The sequence below is a fragment of the Corvus kubaryi genome, unplaced genomic scaffold (assembly GCF_017639235.1).
Source record: "Corvus kubaryi isolate FWS band 111438036 unplaced genomic scaffold, C.kubaryi_AGA036_p1.0 37398, whole genome shotgun sequence".
NCBI classification, from domain to species: domain Eukaryota; kingdom Metazoa; phylum Chordata; class Aves; order Passeriformes; family Corvidae; genus Corvus; species Corvus kubaryi.
Window position 1 is genome coordinate 31,717,721 of NW_024581137.1, and position 12,477 is coordinate 31,730,197.

The 12,477-nt window shown below is 37.0% G+C and overlaps 1 protein-coding gene across 8 annotated transcripts in view; it reads left to right on the forward strand.

Annotated features, from left to right (window-relative positions):
- The window catches only part of THSD7A (thrombospondin type 1 domain containing 7A), a 285,991-nt gene that overhangs the window by 71,230 nt on the left and 202,284 nt on the right, over positions 1-12,477 (forward strand). The window lies entirely within an intron of this gene.

Here is a 12,477-nt window from a genome sequence, read left to right on the forward strand (position 1 = left end):
GTTAAGGGGAGCATAAAATACCACCATTTGGGGAGAAGGTTCTGACTGTGTTTTGATGGGGAGAGGGGCAGTTGAACTCTAGACAAAAGACTGCTGTTATGCACGATTTGTTAGTGGACCAAACAAGGAAGGATGGGCTCTGTGCAGGAAATCTCACTTGTGCAAACACAAACATGCACATCTGGAAAGTTACCTGACACATGCCACACTTAGCACTGTGGCAACTTGGCACTGGGCTGAGGAGAGAAGGCAGCGTTCTCTCTAACTGGTCCCAGAGTCAGGCTTTGGGCAGTGGGTTAGTGACATCCCGCACTTCTCCAAGTCTGGGCACTCTGCATCTGCAAGGTAAGTAGTACTTCCCTGCAAACTCTGTGTGCGTGTGTTTGTGTGTGTTGGCCAGTGTCATGGGTTAGCAAGCATAGTCCCAGAAGTGATGTCCTTGCTAAGGGGTGCTTACAGCTTCCTCTGTGACCTGACAGAACCTATCAGCTGGCCAGTTTGAATATGGACAATTCTTTGAGCCACTTAAAATTGTGACTGCCTCTGTGACCCACACTTAAGAATAGACAAACTCCCTCCCCAGCTCTCTCTCATTTCCAGTGCTGGGACAGGTGGCTGCAGGCCCCATGGGGGGGCCAGCGGGCCTGGCCCAGGCCCTGGTCGGGCCAGGCCGGGCCGGGCCACGGCCATCCTGGAGCCGATGGGCCCTGTTCCACATGTGAACCCCTCCCACAGCCCTGCTATGGGCAGACGGGCGGCTCCCCCTCTCCAGTGCTGCCAAGATTCAGCTAAAGCTGCATCGCTGTCCGGCAGAGGTCAGGTGACCAACAGCGATAAGCCACATACCAGCTGCAAGGCCTAGGTGAGATTAACCCTTTTAGTGCTGTGAAGAGCTGAAAACCTGAGGGAAGAGAAGGAGGAGATGCTTAAAGCTGAAATTCTGTTCTGAAGCTATGATACATCAGAGTACCCATTGTAATTTCATGAAGACATGGGGGGTGGAGTGTTCAACTTGTACTTGTGAGCAAAAGCACCTGTGCTGAGATAGGCAGATGCTGATGCAGCTGTAATTTCATGAGAAGTTTGAACAGGGAGAGATGGAAGTGATGAGGACTTTTGCTCCAAATGGAAAAGGAGGAAACCTCAGTTCCTAGAGATGCTCCCAGAGATAGTCCTAAAGATGAAGATGAGGAAGACCCTTTGCTCCCAGGGAAGGAGAAGGGCCCCTGTTCTTAGAGATGAAATGCTCCCAGAGATGGGTGAAAAGAACTTTTGTTTCTGAACGGCTCAACCTTAAAATTTTACCCCAGTAATTTAAAGAGTGGACCCTCAAAAGCAGTTGTGGGAAAATCTGCAAGTCGGGGGGGGGGGGGAAGGGACTCACATGCGAGCAGAGAACCAACCCGGGCGGCTGTCTTGTTGTGATAATGTTTTCATGGCATGGGCAAGAGAGACTCCTCTTCCTAAATGGACTGAACAAGGTTATTATGGAAGTGGTAAACAGACTGAACATCTTAAGGGTTGTCTTTTTACATTGTCAGTGGGAGAAGGGAGAAAGGTGGTGGGAGGAGAAGAGTTCTGAAGATGTGGTATGATTTTTTTTCTTCTTTTAGGTCTGTTAATAAACTTCTTTATATTCTTTCAAGTTTGGTGCCTGCTTTGCGTTTCTCCTAATTCTTATCTCACAGAAGATAAACAGTAATGAGTATTTTGGACCAAACCACTACACTAAATTGGTGTTTCTGCCCGGTTACAAACCCAACCCGCTACAGCCAGACAGCCACACACCACCCATTAAATCAGCCCACAGTGACATCGGGTTGCACCTTTACTGACTTTCAGGTGTTATTCTGTCACTTGCTGATTCATGGCCTGTACTGATGTTCATAACATTTTAACATAAGGCACATTTCCAGATATCACATCATGGATGCCATGTTGTAGTTCTGAGAATAGAGTGAGAAGAACAATATTTTTGAATATTGTAACTGTTCAACTTCATTCATATACCTGCATATGTTAACATAATATGTTCACCAAATTATCGATGTGGTGTTTGGTTTTCTATGGGAAGTCTTAGGCAGTATCCCATCATAATTTAATAGTCTGTATTGAAATTGTAATGAATTGGTTAGTTGTAACGAATTTCCTTGATGTTGTCTCTCTGGTTAATCCCTAGTCTTTTAAATTGCATTTACTGTTTATAATCCAATGTGTTTCAGTAGAACAGACAACACTTGTGTTGTGTCATTTCTCATCTCTTAGTTCTTAGTGTTTACCAGCAGATAGAACATGGGTTATTAGTTCATTAGGGAAAATCAGGGTACAGAAAAGTTAGTTAATCGTGAAAGAGTTGCTTCTGTGTAAGACAAGAAATACCTTCAAAATTTTCCAATAATCTTTGTTAAAAAGTGGTGTGTGTGTTTTGCAAAGAAATAATTTGTTCTGTCATAGTGAAGCTAATTATTCTCAGCACACACTAGCTATGTCAAATTGCAAAATGAACATCAGACTTTGTATGTTGTAGGAATTAAAACACCATCAGTTGAGTTAATGAAGAGCGTACAATGAATATGATCTCATTTTTGCAATGCAGTTTAAGTGAAAACCTTTTAAGGAACTGTTGCAAGAATCATAATTTAGGGGGAAAACAGACAATAAAGCAAATGTTTGCTATCTATTTTAATTACTTTCTGCTTAGAGGTATGCATTAGGTTTATTTATTGTTTGATTTCAAATTATTTCTCTTAAATGGTTTAGGAATACAGTGGCTAATGATCCATTCTGAAATCAAATGACTAGAGTCTTCTCTATTCCATTATACAAAGCCAAAGAGACTAATTTTTGATTGTTTCATTGTGATATCATGTGAAGATCACTACTTGAAATTATAGATTAGCATAAGCATGGGAATGTGAAACAGAATGTGACACACAAAAGAGAAGGAATTAATGCAATATTAATTTTTTTTCAAATGGGAAAAAAAAAGAGAGTGGATTTCTGAATTATGTACTAAACATGTGAATGTAATGAAAATGCCATCCCCTATTAATATTTCAATTATTTTTCTTTCTGTAGAATTTCTTACAAAGACAGCACTATGAAAATCTCTCTGTAATAGATGATCTCTTTGAAACTTTTTAAATATTTGGTGGAAAGAAGAGGTTCTGTCCTGGCCAAAGATAATAGCAATTTTCTTCTTGAATACATGTAAGAGAGATAGGAAGATTTATTTTCCTTCTTTCTGCCAAAGATTCAAGATGTGTGGTTCTTCCCTTTGTCAAAATTATGTATGCACCTAGAAAACTTAGGAGATGAAGTCAGAAGCCTCAACCCTTAACAGAAGCAGGGAAAACTTATTGTACTTCACCAATCCCTTCAGATATGAAAATTAGGTCTTGGGAGCTTAGAGGAAGCCCTGTCAAACTGCCTATCTGCAAATCAAGAATAATTTTTCTCGGAGACCATTGCAGTCAAGTCAATATAGTTAAGTTTTATATTAAAAAAAGTCTTGATTCACAAGGTTGGAAATCAAGCAAGTGTTTTGTTGACTGCCAGTCAACCAGTTACTGATAGAGAGAGGGGATTTGGTGTAGGCATGTTTAAAGTGTTTGACAATGGAGTTCTTTCCTGAATCCTCTCAGTATATTACTTTGCTATGGCAACCCTGTAGCTTTACAGGGGATGAATTTATTGAATTCTACCCTCCTTTAGCCTAAGTGAGGTACAATGTGTCCGGCTATTCAGTCAGTTTCAGTATTTAAGATGCATTCAAAGACCATAAGATATTTAACATCCTTTAGATAAGACCATGTACAATAATCAGATTTGGGTAAATTTCTACATATGTTATGGTCTTGCTTGTATATGTGTAGGAAGGAGAAAGGACTAAAACGATCTGAGGATTTACGGTTCAGTTATCCTCCAACGTTTCCAAAGCAGGTTGCTTATAATGGTTTTCTATTAACTTTTGGAGGAAGCAGAATGTATTTTTTGTTTTTTTCATAGTTCTTCATGTGAAAGTCTGAATTATTCGATTTTGTCCTTGATAAAGAAAAATACTAAATAGTAATATAATAAAAATAGCTTTTGTACATATTTAAGGTTTGAAAATACCTCTGAGTCAATCTGTCTGATGGAGACATTAATATTTGAGCACATGAAGAAGTGTCTGCAGGCAGTGTATGGAGGTGGACTTGGTGGTGAGAGTATTTTAGCAACATATTGCAAAGATTGCTATTTTCCGTTCACTGTGTGGGATGTCTCAGAAAAGTAACCTTATACTTAGGCACCAATATATCAGCCAGACAACTGAAATTGTGTGTTGTGTCTGTATTTATATATGGGGGCTAAGAGAATTTAAGCTGACATAAATTGTGTTAGCATCTAGTTAGCATATTAATGTTAATATGTGTATTTAAGTCACTAATATGAAATAATCATTACTTATTTTTTATCCTATTGATACATCTAGGAAACAGGTTTTTATGTGAAGATCGACTTTTGCTTTATACATGATGTATCTTTTTTTTTGCACTGGTAAATGATGTCTATCTATTTACCTGAACTCAGTTTGTTGTTTTACCTGAACTCAGCATCATTCAAACATTGCCATTGTGGTTTCAAATTCACACTTCAAATTTTTAGTGCTCTCCCCGCCACTTCATCTCTGTAAATTAAATTTCCTTGTCCCAGGGAAATCATGCTCTACTGATCTAACTGGATGGTAACAACTGAACTGCATGCTGATCCAGAGACAACTGCTTTGCAAGTTTCTGTAATATTTCAGTAATAGTTCAGTCACTGAGAATCTCCTCCACACCATTTCTTCCTTCAGTGGGCAGTATATCAAATGAAGCTGTCTCGTATACTGCAGAGAGTGTAAAGATGCAAATGTCAGTTATTTAGACCAAGGTTAGTTTTGAGTCTCATGGGAAAAACCTGTGGAAGCACCAGAGCTCCCACTAACAGTTAATTAGAAAGCTTTCATCCCATTTTCAGATGTGCAAATGTAATAGTGATTGGAGAAAACTGGCTATATTGTCTTTTGTGATCATAGGGAAGAACAATGGTGCCAATTTTATGAATGTTTTTCCCATCCTGAAAAGTGTCACATCACCTTAAGCTTGGTTTGATCCACTTTAATGAGGCTCTAGTTTTAATGCTAATGCCGATAATTTAGAAAAATTTTTTCATCAGCACAGAGAATGCATTAAATGCATTGTGATGTGTATGTAGAAAATTCAGTTATATGTGGTTGTGATATCAGCTATCTTGATGCACAGGTTTGGCTACTTGCTTTCTTTTTGCCATAGAAATATTGGTGCAATGAAATGGAAGCAAGGATGATGCTCAGCAGAAAAGGAGGAAGAAAAGGCAGCACTTCAGAGAATGGGAGGTTTTGTTAACATAGCTCAGCATTTTGCAACTAGTCTGTGTGGTTTGAAATTGTAACTTTTGTTCATTAATATGCACTTAGAATTTGTTAACTTTGTGTTCTTCCTTATTCAGATTTGCTTCTTGCATTGTAGTTTGCTCTAGAGTTGACTTCAGTGAGTGACCTATAATTTTTAATAGTAAGATTGATCAGTAGGAACAGATTTGCCTTCCACATCCTAGTTAAAGCAACTACCATATAATGGAAGTATGACAAAACATACTTGTGAAGTTTTAGATAATATTAGAGAGGGAGGGATTTATTTTGAGATATTATCTTTAGTGCTGTAACTTTAATTATAACCTAAGATTCTGCAAATTATTATTAATGACATAATGGGGTTCTATCTTAGGGCTTAGTTAGTTAGCAAATCCCCACTGAACCTTGATTATTAATTCAGAATGCTTTAAATCTCACCTCATCTTACCCTGTGTCTGAATGGTGTGAGATACACTAATCAGTTTACTGAAGTAATACTCCTCTTGTTTATCGATCTGTTGAAGCCAGCACAAAACACATAGCTGTACTTTTGGCCTACTAAATTAGGACTCTTAAGAAGTTAACAAATTATTAAAAGCTATTTCCACCTATATTGTGTTTGTCGCTACTACTGAGTGTGCATTTCTGGAAACCACTAAATGTATTGATTAAGTTAAAAAAAGCTGCACCAATGAAACAACAACTCACTAAAGAAATCAACCTTGTTTAATTTTCTTATTAATCTTTATTACTTAACTAATTTGAGAATTGATAACAGAATGTTTGAGTGATTTATGGCCTGAAAAAGAAGACCAGCATTTCCCTCCTTGAAAATCGAAATTGGCTTGTCAGACGTGTAGATGAAGGATGATCAATCAATAGGATTTTAATAAGAAAAAGGTTTAAAATTGACTGAAGGTGGCTTTTGTTTATGGTGATTCGGTATGTGCATATTACTAAGCTCTCCCTGGAGAGGATTTTCAAAGACAATGGGCACTGATTTTCTTTGTTTATTTCATTCTCTTTCTGTTCCCCTTGCCAGGGATTTCAGTACTTACCTCTCCATTGTGTCTTTGAAATCTCCCTGCCTGCTTTTCAGGTCCTGTCAATAATTTTACTTATTTGCATTTCCAACTATGAGTTTTAACCCCTATTTTTTTCCAATATGCCTGTTGTCTAGATAAACATTTAGATTCAGCCTAAGTTCATGCTAGACATGGGGGCTAGCTGTTCCCATTGATTTAAGGAACTCAAATTTCAAAAGTACACACATACATTGGAGGAATAGAGTTGACTTGGAAAGACCCATTAAATGCTGTATTTTGGTTACCTCTTGGAAAATCTAGTATAATGGGCTTGGAGTTAAAAACTGGTTCTAAATGGCAGTTATGGTCAACTGGGTTGGTTTGTTTTCTCCACTAGTGAAGTCCCTATTGGGCTTTCTGAAACTGATATAACGAAAGTTAGATTAAAATAGGTCCATTCTGTGTGCAGTCTTATTCACATACCTATACAAACTGTAGAGCCACATCAAATGCATTAAAAGAGTAAACAGTGGATAGCGCAGCCACACAATTTCTGGTTGTCACTACTTCCTTGAAGTTTTTTTCTCCAGTTAGGTTTCTTATCCTGATTTCAGCCTGTTTTCTTGGCTCTTCCTATCACTGTTTTCCAAGCATTCTATCCTAGTGACTTAGAAGCCACTTATGTTCCACTTTTGCACACAAATTTTATTTACCCTCAGCACTCTGTAAGCAAGTGCATCCTCGTACCACAGTTACAGAGGAGGTTCTAGTTTGTGCAGACTTCTCTTTGGAGTTTATGATGAGAAGAGCACACCGATCATTCCCAGCACAAGTGAAGTTCAAGTTTCTTTCCCAAAACAGGGGTTACCAAAAGCTTTTAAGTGAAAAAATCACCATTTTTCTCATGTGGTTTTTTTTCCATTTTATTAACACAGAAAGGGTCATGGAGTCAGTTTTGATCTTCTCAATCAGTTCTCATCTTTGGATAGGATCTTCTTCATGTGGTTTGCATTGAAGCCAGTGTAATCTGGGCAGAAAGAACAATGTTTATTCACAGAGTTTAAAGCCATAAAGTAAAATTAGGCAATTTAATCTGATCTTTTTCAGTTCTTGAACCATTACATTTCACAATGATATTGATCTATTTAGCCCAGTAGCCTTTTGGCTACATTATCAAATCAAAACTAACACTTGAAAACAAAAATTGTAAATACACTTTTTCATCATGTATCTTTATCCAAAACTGGGTGTCCTCCTGGATAAATTCATTGATTTCTTACTTAAATTCCTCTAGCTTGATGTCCCAGCAAGCAGTTCTAGATATACTTCCTGGCTGTATCTCAGTGCGCTCTCCTTATGAAGAATACTTGTTTACTGTGAGTGTTTCATGCCAAGGACGTCGATTTTGTTACCTACAATTGAAAAACCACCCCATACCAATGAAAGAATGGCTAGGAAAATGTCTAGATATGAAATAGATTAAAAACCAAACACCACCCTTCCTCCCCCAATATAATCAAACTATAAAAAGAAAACCTTAAAAAAAGATAAATCAGTCCAAGAATTGCTATCTTACCTAAATAAAAGCAAAGCATTTATAAAGTCATAACTAGATGAAGAGATATTTCTAATCATTCATGTCAGTAGAATCTTCATTAATTTTTCAAAAATAACTTTTTCTTGTAGCAATTTTTTGTAGTAATCAGGAAACAATGAAGAGTTTAAATGCACATTATTAATATACTCTAGTTGCTTTGTACATGTGATGCTTTCTTCTGTGCAGCTCAAACACATAACCCTGAAAGTTCCTAATTTTTTCTTCAAATCCATGACCTAAAAGAATGAAACAAATTTAAGAGACAGGCATCGTGAAACCTCTAATGTTTGCAAAAACAGTTATTCTGGGAAAACTGTGAATAATTGCACAACTTGTATAAAAGAGGATGGGGTGGTTTGTTTATTTTAAAAATTGCGAGCTTACAAAGAGGATGTGACATAAAAACCCTGAAAGGATAAAATCAAGGCCTCTTACCTGCTATGAAAGAAAAAGAAATCCATAATAGCTTATTATGACATGGTCGAGTGTGACACCTAGAGGCCATGTATTTAGGATCCCTAAATAATAACTTCAGCTGCAAGTTTTGCACAGCACGTGTAATTTTGGACTTAAAGACTGGAGCTGTCATATTTTGAAAAACTAACTTTTTTTTTTTTTTCAGATTTTTCATGTTTAGCATATTTTTGTGGCTTCCCTGACTGGGGTCCTTAGCATAGATATGAAGAAAAAGAAGAGATTGTTTCTGAGTCTGGTAAAGAGTTCTTAAGATTAAGAGAGCCCCGTGCAGCTTATTCCATCCTGAAGTACTCAATATCTAGTAAAGTTCTTGCAGGTCCCATATGAAGAGAATTATTACAATATACTTGTGACTGTAATAAAATATCCTCATGAAAGTCAGGCTCTCACAAAATGCAGAACTAGAATTTTTGGCCCGTGAGTTTGTAAGGGAATGAAGAGAACAAAAGCTTCTTTTAACTGTTATGAGAATTATTTAGGTCGTGGATCTTACAAGGAAACAGACATGTAAGGGCATATATTTCACCTTTCTAACTTCTCTAAAAGTTGGGGGTGCAACCGCATCACTACATCCCATGAAATGGATATTTCCAAGGGCATCCTACCTCATATGGCAACAGAACAAGATCAGCATGTTACAAATTTACAAAGCTTCTCAGAAATATTTGGTACTCTATTATCCAGTGGGCATTGGCTATAATAAACTCATTGTAACCGTAGAGCTAAATGAATAGGAGATAGGTGATTTATTTGTCTTGGCAATATTTGTCATTTTCATACCTAAGAGAAGGGGAAAAGTCTTGGAGAGCAATCAAAACTAGCACAGTTTAGATGAAGAGGACTTTGACTTTTCTACACAATAAATAAAACATTTTTCACTCTTTAGAATTTGGGCTATTCTACTACTCATTCTGTATTTTTTATGCTAGTCTAGTACTCATGCAGCACAGATGGTTTAGTGGGGTACAGTTATAGAGTTTGTAAAACATCTTCTATAGATCTACAAAAATGGACTGAAACTTCCCTAAAGGTTTGGCATAACCAGTGTGAATTGAAGGCAGATGAAAGTGATTCTGAACACAGTTCTTTGTCGTGTATTGCTTACTCTAGCAACAAATGTGCCATATATATATAGTAGTCTCTGCATGCTCTTAGCTCTTACTATATGTAGAAATACAACATCATCAGGGTATAAGATAATATGATCCTGAACCTTTTATTCATGGCATTTCATAAAGAGAAGGGTGCTAGCATGGGACTGCCTGGTAGCAGAGGAATACCGCCAGGTTGATTGTGTATATATCTTATTATTTCTCTTTCCGTAAAATAAAAGGTATTTCATGCTTATTTTGTCATCCTCTAACTTTTTAATGCTAGGAAATGTGAGCAAAGTTATTACAATATTTCATGGCTAACTCTATGTCATTTCATAAAGGTCTTTGAGGTTAGTTATACTTTTTGCAGAAAAATGAAAAGGTGCTAAGTTGTCAGTGTTTTGTGTGAGTAGTTTACAGACTTCTTGTAGCTGTTGTGCCTCAAATAAAATAATTATGATTATTTAGTTTGGAAAAGATCTTTAGGATCATGGAATTCAGCCACTAACCTGACTCTTCCAAGTCCACCACTAAATCATATCCCCAAGTGCCAACTCTACATCTAAATAAATAACTGTGTCTGCTGAGGCTCCCATGTTGGTGCTCTAAGGGACAATGATGACATATTAAGTTTGTGATATGGATACTAATGTCAATCATAGTTTATTTCTGTGCTTTGTATAGAGGCTTCTTCTCAGAAATACTTAACCATTTCTTTGGGAATGTCTAAGCCATGAACAACTGATAAATTACGATTGTTAAGTATATATTAGAAGTTGGGCTGGAAATAGCGGTTGCATTGTTAACTGGAGGGAAGTCCCGTGTTCACCGCGGCAAATAGGAGAGGGTAATAGGGCTTCAGACACACCAGAGTGGAAATGGCTAACAACTTTCCCAGAAAGGCATGCTGATGGCAACTGAAACTTCCAATCAGGATATATTCCCTCTTTTGTTACAGAGGTCTAATTCCTGCAGTTAGGTTGATGAGGTTGGTGTTGGTGTCTGTGTCTTCAGGCACCAGCCTACTTTTTGGCCTGGGGTATCACTGTCCTTTCCCTGTCTTGAGTAAAAGATGAGTGCATGTACTGCATAAGTGACTTAGTGTGTCCCAAAACCAGCTCTTCAGAGATCCTTTTTTTTTTTTCCCCCAGACACAAAAATACTTTTGCATAATAAATATTTCTTCCATTTTGTCTCTGTGACCTATTTCTGAACAGTTTTCTTTCATTATATCTTCTGACAAAAAAAAATGGTGGAATTATTCTTTTGTAGTTCATTGATTTCGTGACTGAAAAAATGGTAAAACCATGAAAAGTAGTGTGAAGATATTTTACTTTAATAATCTATATTTTACTGGTTTTGAAGTATGTGGTCCTATAGCTGCATAAATATAAGAAAATATTTGAGTGTTTGTGTACATGTGCTTACCCTCTGTCATGATGCTGCTTTGTTCTGCTGTCAAAACCCACTTTGATTCATTGTGCCAACTACATGGATGATCTGTTCCCTGATGATGTTTCCAGATGATCTGAGTCACGTACAAAATATTCTCAGAGGCTTTCTTTATACATTCATAAAAAATTCTAGGTAGAATCCATTGTATTTAATAACTCTGAAAAGGGTGTCTTTTCCCCTAGTCTCTCTATAGACTTGACTCTTCCTCTGGTGCATAGCTCTGGCTAAAAAGTCAACATTTTTACTCTTAATTTTTCAAAGGAATATATAAGCTACATATGTTTTAAGTGTGCAAGTCAATTCAGCTATTGTCATACATTTCCTGAGGTTCTTAAAACATCTTTAAGCCCTCAGATTCTTAATCCTGTTTTTCATAAATTATGAAGCTGGCATTATTTTTATTATGTTGAATATTCTTAAGGCCCTCTACACAGCCTGTTAAATACTATGTGTGTGATTAAGTTAACTGCAAATGTAGCTGTAAAATTGATGTAAATCAATGAACTCAGAAAAAATTTTGTTTTAAAAGTGTTCTCTCTAGTTCAAAGCAAAGGCTGAAGGGGAAACTATGCTTTCTAAAGTGAATACAGTATGATGTAGCAGAAGTGAATAAAATGTACCTCCTGAAGTGCTTTTAGCTGAGGGTACAAGTTCTGGATCAGGATGCTATAAATTTGTTAAGATCATGGCTTTCTATGTATCCCTTATCAACCTATAATCTCCTGATTGTTGCCTGTTTTTCAACAGCTGAGGAACAGTAATCCACACTTGCTTATCTCTCTTAATCACAGCCTCATGGTGCTATAGCTCCCTGAGCCTTTAATTCCCTCTTAGAGGCGTAACAGAGTGGAAAGTAAACAAAGACGAATTTGCAACCTTCAACATTGCTAATTTGCTCTGATGTCAGAATATTTAAACAGGCAAGGACTTGGGAATTATTTGATCACAACTGATTTTAATCTAATGCATGTGAAAAGGCTGAGTCTGGGAAGGTTGTGCAAAATGACAGGCGTCCCAAGAGAGGTTGACTGAAGGTTTCTTCTTTAAACAACAATAGCTCCATCATTTTTCAACTCTGGGTCCTGTGCTCTTACTGTGGGTTTTTTTTTTGTTTTGTTTTTTTTTTTTTTTTGTTTTGTTTTTTTATTTTTAATGTAACTTTCTGAATATGATATTGGTTTCCTTGAAAATTCCTCATTTGCTTCCCAGTTTATAGGTGTCAGAAATCCAATCTTTAGGCTTGTTATAGTGTCTGTTCACTGCGTAGTGGGTGGGAGAGATAAAGATCCCTATTTGAAAGGCTTTGTCTCTCTCCACATTTTTGTAGCATCTTGACAGCCTAATGTATCCTGCATACTTTCATATGTAAAATGATTGATAACTTGATCTTCAAATTATTTCAAATTACACAGT